The 17,825-nt window shown below is 43.2% G+C and overlaps 2 pseudogenes; both read right to left on the bottom strand.

Annotated features, from left to right (window-relative positions):
* Positions 1-690: 690 nt before the first annotated feature.
* On the bottom strand, positions 691-1,348 carry LOC147630980 (syntaxin-52 pseudogene; annotated as a pseudogene).
* A 15,185-nt stretch (positions 1,349-16,533) lies between these two features.
* On the bottom strand, positions 16,534-16,791 carry LOC147630979 (small ribosomal subunit protein eS27y pseudogene; annotated as a pseudogene).
* Between the last annotated feature and the right edge of the window lie 1,034 nt (positions 16,792-17,825).

Below are 17,825 nucleotides of genomic sequence, written 5' to 3'. Positions count from 1 at the left end.
TTTCGAGAAATGCATCAGTGTCATAGGCCCCTATAGCCTTCTTTGCTTTGTCTGCCATTATTTTTACCTCCTTTGCATCCTTGTCATGCTTTAGAAGTTCTCCAAGCAGCTAAGATATAGCATCATTATAGTATATTTCCTTCATTTTTGTACCTGCCTTTCAGAAAGCCCCGATTGTGTATCTATTTGCTCTAATTTTCCTCAAGCATCATCTTGATTTGTATGTCATTTTGCATGTATCCATACATTCCAGATATCATATCGTTTTTCATCCAGCATTCAAATCAGATAACATTACCTTTGTTTTCCCACTTCACCCAGCCTTCTTTCGACTGCCTGTTGCTGTTGCATGTAGAGCACAAACGCCTGAAACATCTGCATGGTGTTGACGTTCGGACGAAATCCTTGCTGCTCCTGTTGATCACCCATGATTCCCCTTCTACTCTCACCCCAGCTGTTTCACGTCGGGTTCACCAAAGAGCTGTCGTGACGTGTGCGGTCTAGCCGGGAACACACTGGGTGTCTGGCTGTGAGAGCAGGTCATCAACACATAGCCTCATCAATGCAATCATGTAGTATACTATTTTGGAAAAGAGTTTTGTGAAGACCAGAGACAAGTAGTGCACATAAGTCACCAAAACACAACACCTATGGTATTTTAGCCTCTATGAGCCTCCCAGTAGCTCTGCATCAGCCTTTACAGGTATTCGTGGTGTCTGCATCCTGGTCCAAGTCATCCAAAAGCTTCGTGTGTAGGTCCAACTCTTCATTCACAGCCAGGGCAATGTGCTTTGTGCTGGACACCGTTTCTTCTAGCTTTAGGAGATCATCATCCTGCTCCCTCATGATCTGTCGTTGAAGACCAACGATACCCGAATTGTCAAGCCCTGATGTTCTATTGTTCTCTTTGGGTTCTACTCTCCCATCTTGACCAAGAAGGTTGGTCCTGTTTGAAGCCTGAGAGGAATTCAGACTGATCGTCATCTGGTTCATCCTAGCACGGAGGCTTTGTACCATTTCTTGACGTTTGTTGAGGTCTTTCTCATTCAGAGATTTGGTGAGAGAGGGGTTGCTGAGGAGCGACTGGAGGCTGTCAAGGCGGGTGCCCAGCATGGTGATCTTTCTTCTGGTGGCCGACAAAAGGCGAGAGTTCTCTGCTGAGCGTGATCCGCCGCCGAGACTGGTGTTGCTGAATTGCGCTCTGCTATGCAAGAGGCTATGTCGTCTGTCAGCCTCATCGCATCCTCATATTCCCGCATCCAGGAATCGCTCTGTGCCATCTTAACTAGGCTCTATCACAAGCTTTGTGTTTGAAAACACACACGCCCGCACAGAGAGAGAGAGAGAGAGAGAGCAGAGCTGCCCCCCTTGCCGGGGCGGGCTTTCCCCCCCTCTCCAATATGTTTTCTCAGAATAGCACGCCCCCTGGATATCCAGAATTTCCCGCAGATAAGGCGGGGATTTCCTCTTTTGCAGCAAAATTTTTGGGTTTTCCCATTTTGGAATTACACGCCCTCCATTTTCCTTGTATTTTTCAAAGAGTTGATAAGCATCAACACTTAAGGCTCTTTACACCTCGTTCTTCCCAAGGGGCTGTTCCCACACAAAGCATCCCAAGCTCGACAATATTGTATAGTCTCCCTTATGACAGCTTGTTTAGGGTCATCCAGTGCATCCATAAAGCTCGTAAAACCCGACTCTCCGAAGAGGAAATACACGTGCATATGGTAGCCCTACAACTGCACCTGGATTTGTATTTTATGGCCTCACTTCCATGGTTTCACACCATAGAACCGCCATAGCACGACAACGTCTCATCATAATCCAATCCTTGGGTCTGTGCATAACCCTTTGCTACCAATCTTGCTTTATGTCTCTCAATAGAACCATGAGATTTGCACTTCACTTTGTAAACCCATTTACATCCAATAACATTCTTGTCCTTTGGTAGGGCAACCAAGTCCCATGTATCATTATGGACCAATGCGTCCATCTCCACATCCATTGCTTTTTCCCATACATGCTCTCCAATAGCCTCTGTATAGCATGTAGGTTCCACATGCTTCACCATAGATGTCATATATGCATAGTGCATAGCAAAATCTCTATATGTCAACCTGTCAACAGGATATCTGACTCTCTGGGATCTCCGCAATGCCTGCGGGTCACTCTGTACACCTGTAACTCTAGCATGTGGTGGCACATATCTGTCCTGTCTAGCACCAGGTGTGCGTAAAACAGGTATGCCAAGCTCCTCATCCAAACTCTCAGAACTAGATGACTCATAACCTGTGATTCCAATTCCTTCGACTTTCTTTTTGCCTTTATCCATAGCACTACTCCCAGTGCTTACACTCTCATGCCTCAAACGTCCTGACCATGGACGTACATTGCTACTCTCAGCTTCTGCTGCTGGCCCAGACATAGTAGTAGAACTAGAACTTGCTTGTGATGGCAAGTTCACATGAACATCAGCCTCAAGTGACTCAATAACACCCTCATCTTTTGCTTTATACCAACTAGCAAGCTCATCAAACACCACATCACGTGAGATGACCACTTGTCTAGTTTGTGGATTATAACACTTGTAGGCCTTTCGATCCTGTGCATATCCAACAAATATACATTTCTCTGCCTTAGGATCCAACTTCCTTCTTCTTTCATCAGGCACATGCACATAAGCTATGCATCCAAAAACTTTAAGATGTCCAATGTCTGGCCTGTAACCTGTGAGCCGCATCTCTGGCGTGCTTCCATGAATGGCTGCTGTAGGTGTTTTGTTCAATATGCTTCTGCCCAATAGTAATCTGGCATGCTCTTTTCATTAAGCATTGCCCTTGCCACTTCACATATGACTCTATTCTTCCTCTCAGCCACACCATTCTGCTGAGGTGTATACCTGCAAGTCAATTGTCTTCTTATTCCATGCTTCCTCAAGAAATGCTCAAAAGACTTTGAGGTGTATCCACCACCTCCATCTGTCCTCAGACATTTAATCCAACAGCCATATTGCTTTTCTGCAAAAGCTTTGAAATCCATGAACTTTTCTAACACTTCACTCTTTTCTCTCAGAAAGTATATCCATGTCATCCTGCTGAAATCATCTATGAATGTAACATAGTATAAAGTGCCTTTGATAGATGGGTTTTGTGCAGGACCCCATACATCACTGTGTACTATCTCAAGTGGCATGTTACTCGTATTTCCTTCTCTAGGAAATCTCAACCTTGCCTGCTTCCCAAATTGACATGCTTCACAAACATGCATATGTCCATCATATTTGAACCTAGGCAATCCATTGACAATGCCTCTTGTTTGCATGTTCTTTAATCTCTGTATATTGACATGGCCAATGCCACATATCAATGTCCTGTACCACATTCCTGCTCTTTGAGAACATGGCTGATTTTAGCTCAGGAATTCCAGCATCCAGCTTAAACAATCTTCCTTCTTTCTTGCCTTTAGCAATCACTCTACATCCATGTTTAAAATCTTCAACGAAGCATCCATGCTCGTTGAATCTAACCTGTAATCCCTGTTCTACCATTTGACCAACTGAGGCCAAGCTTTTAGTGATCGAAGGCACATACAACACATCTGACATAGACTTTGTCTGACCATTATGCATGACCAATGGTACACTTCCAACATGTGTAATGACATGCTGGGTATCATCACCTGTTTCCACATAGCCTTTGACATCCATTGGCTTCATGTGCTCAAACCATTCACCATGACATGTCATATGGTTTGATGCTCCTGAGTCCATATACCATGTATCATCATTCTCAGCATTTGTTGTCATAGAACCCACAACATGCTTCATGGCAAACAAATGATTTGCAGTTCCATCATTGCTACTTGATGCATAGTTGCCACCATGTTGTGCATAGTTTCCACCATAATGACCACCACGTTGTGCTCTTCCCCCTCTCAAATCATTCTGTTTGCGGAAACAATCTCTCGCCATATGACCATATTTCCCACAATAATGGCATTCAACATCTTGCATAGAATTTTGTTGGCCTTGCCAACGTCCTCTTCCACGCGGGGGGTACCTCTGCCTCGCTGAGGTGCATATCCACGTCCACCTCGAGCACCATATGAAGGCTGAAAATTCTGTTGTGGAGGTCTATCCTGCCATCCACGACCATTACCACCACGTCCTCGTGATGCAAATATCCCCCTGCCTCTAAATGCAGCCAGAAATGAATCACTGAGCTTGATTTCCTCAACCAATAAGAGTGAAACCAACTCATCGAAGTCGGGTAGACCTGTACTCCTCACTGAGATAGATGTATCAAAGGATTTGTATTCCTTGCCAAGACCACGCAAGGTAATATCCACCAAATCATCATCAGGCATGGGGGCATTTATTGTGGCCAATGCATCTGCAAACTTCTTGATTTCTTGCACATAATCATGTATGCTCCTTTTATTCCTTTTCACATTGTGTATCTGCTGTCGCAATTGAGACTTACGAGCACTCGTATCTGTATCAAACATCTTGACCAAAGTATCCCATGCATCTTTGGGATTCTCAGCATCCTGAATGTGTATGAGCATAGCATCAGAAATACATATAGACAAATAATGCAGCACTTTGAATGCTCTCTCTGACCATTGCTTATGAGCAATAAGCTGCTGCTGTGTAGGTTGCCGAGGTAGCTCAGGATCAGGCTCAGCACCTATAATGAGATTCCAAAATCCTTTCCCTTTCAAGAAACTCTTTATCCTGTACTTCCATGCCTGGAAGTTCTTCCTATCCAGCTTTTCACCAACAATCTGAACTGGATTGTCCGACATGTTGCTCAATGCGTACACCTTCCGCACACTTCAAATCTGTAAATGAGCCTTCCTCAGCTCAACCACACTCCAATGAATGTTCCAGATACTCCAAGTAGCCAACAAACTCCAAATTTGATGTAGAAAATCAACCTGTAATCATTCAAGATGAACTGACGCACGCAGTCCGCCGGGATACCCTGAATTGACACGCTTCCAAGGCTCCAAATCACAATGTAATGGTGCAATCAAGTATGGGCAACTTTCATTGACACCTAATCAACTTCAATGTTGAGTATCAACACCATCTGACATGTGTACATATCAATTTTTGAAAACCCCTTTTTCTGTTTTTGGAAAAACCAGAAAAACCAGAAAAACCAGTAATGATTTGGCTCTAATTTCTTCAATATTTCACCAAATTGGGCAACCAGGCATTCATTAGCTTAGCATTAGTGTCCATTAACTCCATGTAAGAGGAATTTGTCCAATTGTAAAACACCAAGGATTAATTGCTCAATTAAAAATGCTCTGTTTCTCTGCAACCAGTGGACAGCCTGTTTTAATCAGCTCATTCCCAGCTCAATTAGGCATCATTGACCAAAAAAATCACATATCCCTCTTCTCCAAAGTGTAAAGCATCCAATTTCTAAGGAAGTTGTGGAAGATATCAAGTACCAAATGAGAAATCAATCTCCTCGTGGGCAAAATGATCAAAAACTGCTCTGTTTTCACAGTTCTGGCTGCGCCGCTTGCAATTAGGGGATTTGGGAGTTGTTTAAGTGTTAATTGAAGATGGATTTGAGTCCCCAACACACCTAGGCATATGTGTAATCCACCAATGGTTCAATTTTTGCCAAAATCTCACTCCAAATGCATCAATTTTGGGCTTCCTCTTCTCTGTTTTGTGAGAGCTCAAAAAACCAGTAATTTCACTCAATCAAATGCATGTAAATTGCTCCAAAATTTGTTCAAGGCTTGCACATGGGTTGCCAATACATCCCTCTTTGTCAAATACATATGTCTTTTTCCAGAATCACACGTATTTCCACCATACATCAATGTTCCCAAGCTTTAATGGAAAGCTTCAAAAACCAGAATTTTGCTTTGCTTTGATTTGCTTTGTTTTTGCCTGTATCACCTGCAATCCGCTCAAGGATGTTTAGAGGACCTTACCCGGTAGGCCAAGCTCTCAGATCTGATAGTATTTGGTGTGCTCCAAGCTTCACAGCTCCAATGGCAAGCTTCACAGCTTCTTCTTCCTCTTCACTTCACTCACTCATAAACCCTAATAAACAGCACAAGGCTCTGATACCATGTGAAAAGAACGGTAGAGGAGGAGGAGACACACACACAGGAGCAAAACCTAAAGTATATTGCAAACCCTAACCATAGAGGGAAGCCATGTCCACTCTCACACAAAGCATAATGCACTAATCCATAATCCACACACCACACAATGAGTTGTGTCCACACTCTACTAACCCTAGCTAATGTCCACACACTATGACCAGCTGGACACGCGGTCATTTATGTCTCACACATGTTCCTACCTAATCTGCCAGCACATAGCATAGCTGGCTCACACTGACATCGAGCTTGAATCTCAACAAGACATGGTGATAGAGGGGTTGTACTTGTTGTCATCTATGTAGATGACTTGATCATTATGGGGGACCATGATGCAGAGATCTTTGATGTAAAGATCTTTCTTAGACAGAAGTTTGAGATGAAGGATCTCAGAGAGCTTAGATATTTCTTGGGCATTGAGGTGATTAGGTCACCACATTTTACTACAGAGACAGTATGGCTTGGACATGTTGTCCAAGTATGGTATGATAGGCTATAAGTCTATTTCCGTGCCATTGGATCAGAATGGCAAGTTGAGTGCAGATTCAGGAGAGATTTTGGAGGATCCTACTATGTATAGGCGCATAGTAGGAAGCTTGATCTACATGACGATCACCAAACCAGATTTAAGCTATGATGTTGGGTTGGTGAGTCAGTTTATGCAGGTTCCACAGAAACCGCATTTGGATGCAGTGAGATGCATACTGAGGTATGTGAGATCTACTTTGCATTGTGGACTATTCTATGAGATTGGGACAGAGATATGTGTACATGGGTACACAGATGCTGATTGGGCTAGTAGTATCTCAGATAGAAGATCTACTAGTGGCTTCATGTTTTCTTTGGGGAGTGCTACTGTGACTTGGAGCAGCAAGAAGCAGCCTACGGTTGCTCTATCCAGTACAGAGGCCGAGTACAGAGGAGCTGCTATGGCAGCATGTGAGGTAGCTTGGTTGAGAAAGCTACTTGCAGATTTGGGTCTATCAGTGGATAGATAAGTTGTCATTTTTTGTGACAACATTAGCAGTATACAGTTGGCCAGGAACCTAGTTTTTCATGCTCGCACGAAGCATATAGAGGTCCACTACCACTTCGTCAGAGAGAAGGTCTTGGCAGGAGACCTTGACCTTGTTTATGTCAGCACAGAGGATCAAGTAGCTGACATCTTTACCAAAGCATTGGGTACAGAGAAGCTCCGCAGATTCAGAGCTTCACTTGGTGTACAGGAGATGGAGTTGAGCTCGAGGGGGAGTGTTGAGATATCGAGCTCGTCTAGTGAGGCGGTGGACACTGACACCTGGGGGATAGGCCCCACACTTACACCACTGGCATGGTTGGTGAGATCTTGGGTGATATGCGGCCAGTGGGATGACAGGCTGTGTGACAGCCGTTCTAGAGACTGGCATAGTTATAGCACCAGCTCATTTAGTTGGGTTCACACTATAGAGAACCCGTGTATGTATTGGTTGAGTACCTTTCATATTATGTGTACTCTTATCTTGTATATGTGTGTTGAGTGTTGAGTGAAGAAGAAGATATTCAGCCTCTCACCTTGTGTGTTCTCTATTAGGGTTTTGTGAGTGTGTGTGTGTGCTTGCAAGAGCTCAAGCTCTCTTCCCCCTTGCATCTTTTCAGAAAAGGGACTAGAATCATTGCATTAGGATTGGGAGATTGATTTATCCATCACATTTCATCACAAGATACATTTAAGGGTGAGTGTTAAGACCTTCTCAACCCTAAAATTACTACTTCATTTGTGCTTGATAAGTTCAAAGGGGAGTCCTTCCACACATGGCAAGTCAAATTCAAATTCATGTTAATAAAGGATGGGCTATGGGCATTGCAAATGGAATGAGAATGGAACATAAAAATGTCCGGGGGATGAAGGGGATGAAAAGTACAAATGGTTAAGCTGGGGTGAAAAGGGATTAGCTATCATCAAGCTCAGCATGAGTTGACACTCACGCGAGGAGCCTGCATGACCGTTCGACATTACATCACTGGTGGGTTTGGTAGTTGGCACCGATATATCTTCGCCAAAGATTCTATAGCTAGAGTACACCAACTAGTCTAGACTTACCCACTCCACTTTAGCATGTTCACATTATGGACCTCTTGTATATACTTTAGTATGTCTGTTAGTCACTTTATCTCTTTAATTAGGCCTCTTTTGTTGAAGAAGAAGAAGATCAATTTCTAGCCTCTCACCTTGTGTACTCTCTTCTAGGGTTTGTGTGTGTGTATGTGCTTGCAAGAGCTCAAGTTCCCCTCTCCCCTGCATCTTCTCAAGAAGGGGTAATGTTTGAGGGTATTCCATCCCCTATATGAGCATGAACGACATAGAATGTCTCTATTAGGCTTTGTACAAGTTACTCCTCAATGAAGTTGAAAGGAAAAATACATTAGGGCCAATTTGGATGAAAAAAGGGCTGTTTAGGGTTTCTCTATTCTTGATCTAAGGGTCAAGGAGGAGCCACGTGTCAAGAAGTATGGCATTTTTGTACACGTGTCAAGATCTCCTTCACTTACTTTTGGAACATTTTGCACTATTTTAGCCATAACTTTTACATATGAACTCCAAATTCAGCGCTCAAATGGTCCACCGGTGGCGCTTGATGAGCTCTATCCAATGAGTACCCATGTTGAATAGTTTTGGTAAGATCTTCATGGTCTTTTTTAAGTTGCCCCTTTTTAGATCCTTAGACAGCCCTTTTCTTGTCCACATTGGCCCTAATGTCTAGAAAAATGTCCCTATTAGGTTTGTGTGTGTGTATGTGCTTGCAAGAGCTCAAGTTCCCCTCTCCCCTGCATCTTCTCAAGAAGGGGTAATGTTTGAGAGTATTCCACCCCTATATGAGCATGAATGACATAGAATGTCCCTATTAGGCTTCGTACAAGTTGCTCCTCAATGAAGTTGAAAGGAAAAATATTTGGAAACAAACAAACCCATCAAATGAGGTTGAAAACAAGAGCCCATGTAAACCAACCTAGTAGAGATAAATCCATACAGTTACAAGGAAAAAGAGGAGCGTGCCGTTGGGCCGCAATGAAATATCTGTTGTTGCTGAGTACACACGTTGTACAACAAGGGCCACCAACCCATCATGCCTTGATCCCTTGAAAGCTAGAGACACCCCTTCCAATGGTGCTCAACCACATCTCGACATTGAACTCAATGGTGTCCAGTGAACAGGGTTACAAATAAACCCAATCTCGCTTCTGAAACTACATCCCAAGCCAAGCACCATGCTCATCCCTCACATTGTGCAAGAGCATAGACTCTACTGTGTCTCTTGGCCTTCTCCTCGATGAACGATGAAGAGACACTACCCTCCATGGTTGCTTATGCTACAATAATTGAAGAGAGACGGTGAGGGGGGGGGAGAGAGAGAGAGAGAGAGAGAGAGAGAGAGCTACAGAGATTTGAGTTGTTGGTTTTGGGGAGAATCGTGTGCTGGAGATCGTGTGTAGGGAGTTGAAGAGGGTGATGTTGGAGGGGAGAATGGATTGTAGAGAGAGAAGATGGAGGTAAAAAAAGCTCTTTTTTGATATAATATGGTTTGGTTTGAGTTTTTAGGAGGGAAATCACTTTTTGGAAATTTTTGAAAAAAAAAACCATTTTGACCCACGAGATTGATGGGGGCTGAAAATGTTGGAGTCCCCCCGACTTTTAGTTACCTACCCCAAGTTTATGAAGGCCATCCCCTACTTTTTGAACCCCACATTTGTATCAATGAGAGGAAGACAAGCTTAGTTGCCCCCTACTTTTGGAGTAGACCAAATGTGCACACTCTCTCTTCCCATTGGTCCATTGCTAATGATGGTCATTTTAGCAAAGGGGCCAAAAGATGTCCGAAGGCTTTCTAATGAAAACCCTTATAGAACATCATGCATGAATATATTTAAAATACTTATGTATGTTAGTTTTGACATTTTTTAATAGAATTACTTGCCTCGCTCTTGTAAGTATATGTATTTGGATTTTGAGTTAGAAATTTCCCTTTGTATTTTAAAATACATCTACATTTTACATTTTTAATAGAATTGTGTATCTCCCTCTCTTATAAGTATACACTTTTAATTCGAATTGCTTGTCTCTCTCTCTTTAGGTATACATGTTCGGATTTTGAATTAAAAACTTTCCAAATTTACATAACTTGTTCTGTCAAAAACTATTTGGGTAATCCCCACTTGCATGTAAGGCTTGCAATTTAACCCCCCTCCCCCCCTTTTTGTATGCACTAACTTTGCTATCTTACATTAATATAATATGTGACCCTCCTAAGATAGGATTTCAATGAAGGTACCTCTAAAAAAGATCCATTGCTTATCATAGAAACCTTTCAAGTAGCAAAGTTGGGATCACCTTAGCTTGCTACCCATTTAACTCATGCTTTTAAGAAACCCCAATTTTAGTCATTTTCTAAACAACCCATTACTTTTGTAAATTAAGAACTCTCTGATCTGTGTAGATTTTCATGTAATTCCATGAAAACTCATTCAAATCATGCACTATCTTACACATGCCACTAGGCGAATCCCCCTAAGAAAGGGAAAGATCTGGAGTTGGTGTAGAGGTAAGAATTTCATGATAGAAATAAATGCCAACAGACTCTCTAGGTATGGTGATTGATCAAAGGATAGATGAATTCCAACCGCTTATCTTTGAAAAGAGTGTGCTGTGGACTTTGTGTTCCTAAAAGGGATCGTGCTTGTGAGGTATTTCAAACGTGTTGGTACCGAAACTATTATTTAACTCACTAGAGGGATCGTGCTTGTGAGGTATTTCAAACGTGTTGGTACCGAAACTATTAATGAACTCACTACAGGGACTGATACACTCACTGGCCTTTGGAGGTATGTCCAGCGTTGGTTTTGTAGGTCATATGTCAGAAATTAACGAATAATATTTTATCAAGGTTGACGTCCATGAAGCTATTTCATGAACATTTTTTATTTGTAATTTAGACGTCAATCGGATCATAAACTTTGAAAATGAACTCTGATCGACAAGGTTTGTGACAGCTTTCATTATGTTATGATCGACAAGGTGGCGTTTTCTTGTTTAGATCGCAATTTTTCACAACCTAGGAACTTCTTCGTTCTCTTAACATTTTGTTTTCAAGACAAGGTGCGGAAGAGTTCTCCCATTGTTTGTATTAGGTTTATTGGTCTAATGTGTTGAATGTAAAGATGATGAAAAAGGTGTGGAAGAGTTCTCCCATTGTTTGTAATGTGTGCAAAGGTTTATTGGTCTAAAGTGATGAATGTAAAGGGGATGAAAAAGGTGACACATCCCAAGTGATGAAAGAAATGATGTGTACTTGATGATAGCATGGGGCCATATGGGTGTAGGAGCGAATCAAGGGTAGCATTGGATGATTTAGGAGGAATGGAGATATTTTGGGACATGATTATAGATTTAGAAATACTATTTGAACTATGATTTGATGTAATCCCAAGCATATTTTTGCATGAAATTTGCAATGGGATTAGAATCTTGATTATGAAAATTATTGTGCCTAATTAAATGTAATTAAACCTTCATTGTATCTACCTTCATCAAGGATTTGAGCTTTCCTGACCATGGGTTTGATCATTTGCTCTATGAACCTCTCAAAGTTTTGTAACTTTCAGTTTTATACACATTCATAACCATGATCCATGATGAGGATAGCAAGACTTGATTGACGTCTTGATGATATGCAAGACTTTATCTCATATTACATAAATGTCTTGTCATCGGCTTTAGGTTTAGGGTGAACCCTTGACAATTCACCACTTGGATATTTGGAGCTAGCTAGAAACATATAGGTCCCTCATGTTGGGGAGGTCACTTTGTAAAAACCCTTATGCATTTGCATGCATGCATATATCTGAAATACCTCTATATAGCACAAGTAAAAACTTGAGAGATTATATCTAGCTTGCTTTATTCATAATGTTGCTAATAGAGGGCTCATTTGTCCCTATTTGTGAATGCTTGTGGTTAATAGTGTTTCTTGTTCGCATGATAATGTTGCTCTATGGTTATTAAAAATGATAATTTTATTAAATAGTGACGTCTACAGAATTAGTACTCAATACACCTTAGCAATGATGAAAACTAGGAAGGTCAACTATGCTGTGTAGAAGGCTAAAACTGAAGTTTGACAAGGAACCCAAGTTATGTCAAGTTATGTGAAAAACACATAACTTGGGTACAACACAACTTAAGATGTGAAAAACACATCTTTTGATTCTATTCAACCAAGATTTCCTAGACCGAGGCATAACACGGCACAAGAAAGAAGGGGACACCCAACAACATATTGTTTTCAAGACAAAATGAGAAAAATGTGGAAGGGTTCTCCCATTATTTCTATGGTGTGTGTGCAAAGGTTTAATATTTGTATGGTTTGTGTGTGAAGTTTTATTGGTCTAAAGTGTGAATGTAATGTAAAGAGGATGAAAAAGGTGATAGATTCTAAGTGACACATGGGTGTAAGAAAGAATCAAGGGTAGCATTAGATGATTTAGGAGGCATAGAGATATTCTAGATCTAGATGGTTACATTTAGGCAAAATGATTATAGATCTTGAAATACTCCTTGTGAACTATGATTTAATGTAATCTAAAAATCATTTTAGTGTGTGAAATTTGCAATAAGATTGGAATTTTCTTATGCAAATCAATATTTCCAATTAAATGCAATATTTAGACCTTCATTATATCTTTCTTGACTCTCGGGGAGGTTAGTACATGAAAACCCTATATGGCACGTGCGTTCAAGGGGTATTTATAAAACCCCCTACTTACATATTTTTGAGGTTTATATATACCCCTTATGTACCACTTTTTCATAATTAAAATACCCCTTATGTATGGAAATTTTCACTTTTCAAACTAAGAAACCCTTATGTATGTATATTTTATGTAACTCCAGAAAATTAAAAACCCCCTTTTGTTGAACTCAGGTGCTATCTTACATAATTTTGAGTGACCTCCCTGAGTTTCTTGATAAAGGATTTGATTGTGGATGTAATTTTTTGTGATCTTGGATTTGATCATTGGCCTATGAAGATTTTAAAATTTTAAAATTTTAAGATTTATACCCATGATCCATGGTCACGATATCAAGACTTGATTTAGATCTTGATGATGTGTCAAGTTTCTAGGATCTTATATCACCTCAAATATCTTGTGAGTAGTTTCAAGTTTTGGGTAAGCCCTGACAAGTCACCACTTGACCACTTAGATTTACCTAGAAGCATGTAAGTCCCTTGTTTCAAAGACATCGCTTTGTAAAAACCCTTATGCACATGCATGCATATACTTAAAATATAAGCTAGAAGCATATAAGTCCCTCGGGTCAGGGACGTCACTTTGTAAAGACCCTTGTGCACATGTTATCTAGAAGCATATAAGTCCATCGGGTCAAGGACATCACTTTGTAAAAAATCCTTATGTACATGCATGTGTGCATGCATATACTTAAAATACCTCTAACTCGTAAAAATCCAAGTGATTAATTTGCTTGGTTTCTTCATAATGTTTCCAGTACAAGATTCCTTTATCCCTATTTGTAAAATGCTTGTGGTTGATAATGTTCCTTGTTTTCTTAATAATGTTTCTATGTTGTTAATAAGAAGGAAATTTTTATTAAATGACTTCTACGGAGTTAGTAAAAGCATGCGGGCTCAACAGACCCTAGTAGTGATAAAAATAGGACAGTCAACTATGTTGCGTAAAAGGGTAAAAGAGCATGTAAAGGAAGATAGACAAGGGACCCAAGTCATGTGTATAACAAATCTTAAGATTTTATTCAGCTAAGCTTGTAAACACCAATGTGTGTATGCTATTGAGAGAGTGCTCACCTTAGCTCCTCCTTGGGTGTCCTCCTCCTTGGGTGGTGCTCAAGAGGATTTCCAAGAGGATCTCTCCCTGCCTTGGGAAAGGGAGAGGGGAAAGGAAGATTGTGCTGATCAAGATCTCGAAAAGGATCTCTCCTTGCCTTGGGAAAGGGAGATGAGTGTTGCCTCCATGAGTGCCATTGGAGTTGGCCATGCACGTATGAGATGTCGAAGGGGACCAACAATCAGAGGGGTCGAAGGGCACTGGCGGTGATGATGGTTGAAGCAATCGGAGGGCGCTGGTGTGGTGACGATGGTTGGAGTCATCGGAGGGCACCGACGGTCAGAGCCATCAGAGCAGTTGGAGGGCACTGGAGGTTGGAGTGGTCAGAGCACACTGGAGGTCTCGGAGCAGTCAGAGGGCACCGGCGGTCGGAGCAGTCAGAGGGCACCGGCAGTGATGGCAATTGGAGCGGTCGGAGTGGTCGAAGCACACTGCCGGGGGTGATAGTGGTCGGAGCGATCAGAGGGCACTCGCATTTGGAGTGGTTGGTGGAGCGTGGAGAACCTGGCTTCTCGTCCCAAAGGTTGCCCACTACTACTTAATTCACCGTCCTGGGGGGTGAATTCCACAGAAAAAACATAGGTCTGGCAAGCTAGACTCTGGGAAAAACATCCCCAGTAAGCAGGCTCCCAGGCATACCTCATATAATGATACTTCCATGCAAACCTTCTAGAGAGATACAAAATAAATAAAAATGAATCAACTAGGCTCCTCGCTTACTTCATCAAGCGAGCTGTAGAAAAAAATGATTGAGCAGGGAGCTTCTCGGCACTTCATCCCAGCAAGCTATTTTTGAGAGCTCCTCGGCACTTCATCAGCAAGCTATCACCTGTATTACCATTGTCATCCCCCGAGCAAAGCATCAAGAAGAAGGTTACCTCAACAAAAGCACAAAAAACCAATCTAAACAATAATCATCACTGGCCACTTCGTCTCGAAAGAACTTTCGGCATGAAGTCTAGGCATACAAGATACAAAATGAAATCCGGCCATGGCCAGTATATAAGAGATCCGCTTTTCATTAACAAAAACGATTTGATGCTCCCAAGCATCTAAAGCATGTGCCACGGTAGCCTCTAAAGAGAACGTATGCTTCAGGGTCAAGACTACTCATAAACTACCAAGGAGATGGCCATACCAAGGGATCTGCAGCCAAAGGGGAAAGCTGCACATGTACATGTGTTATGGTATTGCAGAGCGATGAAGAAGGGGTGTGCCCTTCAGAGTTTCTCTGCAACCTAGCTGCACCCCATGCTAAGAGCTCTTTAACACATTTAGATGATCCTCTATGTGCTGCAAAATGCAATGATGTGCTTCCAAAACCATAGCTGCTTCCACTAGATCTTGTAGGCATTGTACACATGAGAGATGCCTTACTTAAAAGCAAGCAAACTACTGTAGAATGACTAGACTAGGCTACCAAGTGTAGAGGTGTAGCACCACATGTTTGTGCCACTATGGGCATATGGAAAACATCAAAAACGTGTTGGACACAATCAAAGTGGCCGCTCTTTACTGCATAATGGAGGCATGTCCTCCCATTGGGAGCATCAAACATGAGGATACTAGCTCCCCATGCCACCACAAGCCGCTCAATGCAAAATACCCTTCCATTTTTGTAAGCAAGCATGAGAGGCATTTGTCTATGATGATTCATTGCATTCAACGACACACCCTTCTCCAACAGCAACAAAAGTACCTCAGATTGGCCATGTGAGGTAGCATAATGCAAAGGTGAGAGGTGGCAGTTATGAGAGAGGGTGCCAATGGGGAGTGACAGCAGGAGGGGGGTGGTGACCGCACACGGAGGGAAGTGAGGGCAGTGAGAGAGGGGGAGGGGGTCGGGTAAGTTGACGAGACGAGTAAGGTGTGAGAGGGGGGGTTGGTCAAGGGGTGGTGGAAAGGGGGGTGGTTGGTCCATGGGGTGAGGTGGGGTAGGTGGTGGGGTGGGGTGGCCTCAGGACTATTTGACACCCCTTTTTTCAAAGGGGATCAATGGCAGACATTGTCACTCAAAAATCGAGGATCGGGGTGGGTCGTCGGATTTTTGTGATCCATGTGTAATCCCTGTGAAATCCAAGTGTGAACCCTGTGTGATCCCATCTTGTGATCCCTGTGTAGTAAAGGGAGCCAAATGCCAAGATGGGATCACACAGGGTTCACACTTGGCTTTCACAGGGATTACACATGGATCACAAAAAATCCGACGGCCCACCCGATCCTTGATTTTTGAGTGACAATGTCCACCATTGATCCCCTTTGAAAAAAGGGGTGTCAAATAGTCCCGAGGGTGGGGTGGGGGGGAAAAGGCATGGTCGATGAGGGGTGAAGTAAGAGGGGGAGCAACCTTTTGGTTTTTTTTAATAACTATTATTATCATATTTATTTATTTATTTTTCTGAGGGGGGGAATGGTGTGGTGGGGCGTGGCAGGAAGGTTTGCCTAGAGTACAATTCCAAGAGGCTAGTCAAAGAACTTAGCTTGACAATGTGCTAAAATTTATCAATCTCCTTTCTTTCTAAATGAACTACCCTCAGTAAGTCGGGCATGGCCTCTTGTTGGCTGCATAAGACAGTAGAACGGCTTCCACATAACACAACGCTCTAGGAGTGACTAAACACCATGGTGAGGTGAAACATCCTAACATTTCCCATCCATGAAGAAGGAATTTGGAGACTGCACAAGAGGTTTCAATTTGTGTTTTTTTTTCTCCACCTCTGCTGGAGGGTGCAGTAAGTCAATGTTATTAGAGAGAACCATGATGATCATCAAGGGCAAAAGGTTGAGGATAGCTCAATAGCATTGTTGTTGTGATGGTGTGCAACGCCAACGAGCTCCAACAATGGTGCATAGCCCCGTGAAAGAGAGGAGGACGAAGGGGGGTGATTGTTGCATAGGGGAGGGGGTGTTAAAGGGGTGGGGGGTCGTTGCATGAGAGAGGGGGTGCGTGAGGTGGGCAGAGAAGGAGATGAGGGAGTGTGGGGTGGTGAGTTCAGCAAAGGGGTGGGGGGTTGTACACATGAGACAAAGGATGGATGAGGGGGCTGATGAGTTGGCGAAGGGTATGGCTAAGCACAGGGGGGCCGGTGAGGCAAGGTGATGAGTCACAGGGGGTGGGCTGGTCTGTGGGAGAGGAGAGAGGGAGAGGAGGGTGAGGCGAGAGAGGGAGGCTAGGGTGGTCAGTGAGGGGGGGGGGAGAGAGAGAGAGAGAGAGAGAGAGAGAGAGAGAGAGAGAGAGGGGGAGGGGGTGGTTGGGTTGGTCGGTGAGGGGGGAAAGAGAGGGTTAGTGAGCACTGGGGGGTGACGGTGAGTGATGAGGTGAGGGTTGCAAGAGATGGGATCAGCTAAGAGGGAGAGGGTGGTTGATGAGAGGGGGCATAGGTGAGTGAGCAAGGAGGGCTCGTCGGTGGTGCAGAATGACATGCGGGGGAGAGAGCTATGGGGGGAGAGAGGCAAGGGGGGGTGGGGCGGTTGGTTGGTGGGAGAGGAGTGAGGGATTGGGGGAGTGTGTGGTCGGTGAGATGAGGGGGGTGGGGAGTGGTCAGTGAGGTGAGGGGTAGGTGAGGGGGGTGAGGAGTGTGTGGTCAGTGAGGAGTGAAGGGAGGGGGTGGTCGGTGGGGTGAGGGAGGGAGAGAGAGGGAGAGAGGGGAGGTGGAGAGAGAGAGGAGTGGGGTCGGTCGGTTGGTTGGTGAGTTGAGTGTGAGGGGGGTGGTTGGTGGGATGAGTGAGAGGGGAGTGGTCGGTGGGTGAGGTAAGGGGGAAAAGAGAGAAAGAGAAAGAGAGAGGTGGCAGAT

This window comes from Cibotium barometz, chromosome 15 (genome assembly GCF_041138505.1).
Source record: "Cibotium barometz isolate CiBa-2024 chromosome 15, ASM4113850v1, whole genome shotgun sequence".
Taxonomy (NCBI): Eukaryota; Viridiplantae; Streptophyta; class Polypodiopsida; order Cyatheales; family Cibotiaceae; genus Cibotium; species Cibotium barometz.
This window is presented reverse-complemented; position numbering and strand designations above follow the sequence as displayed.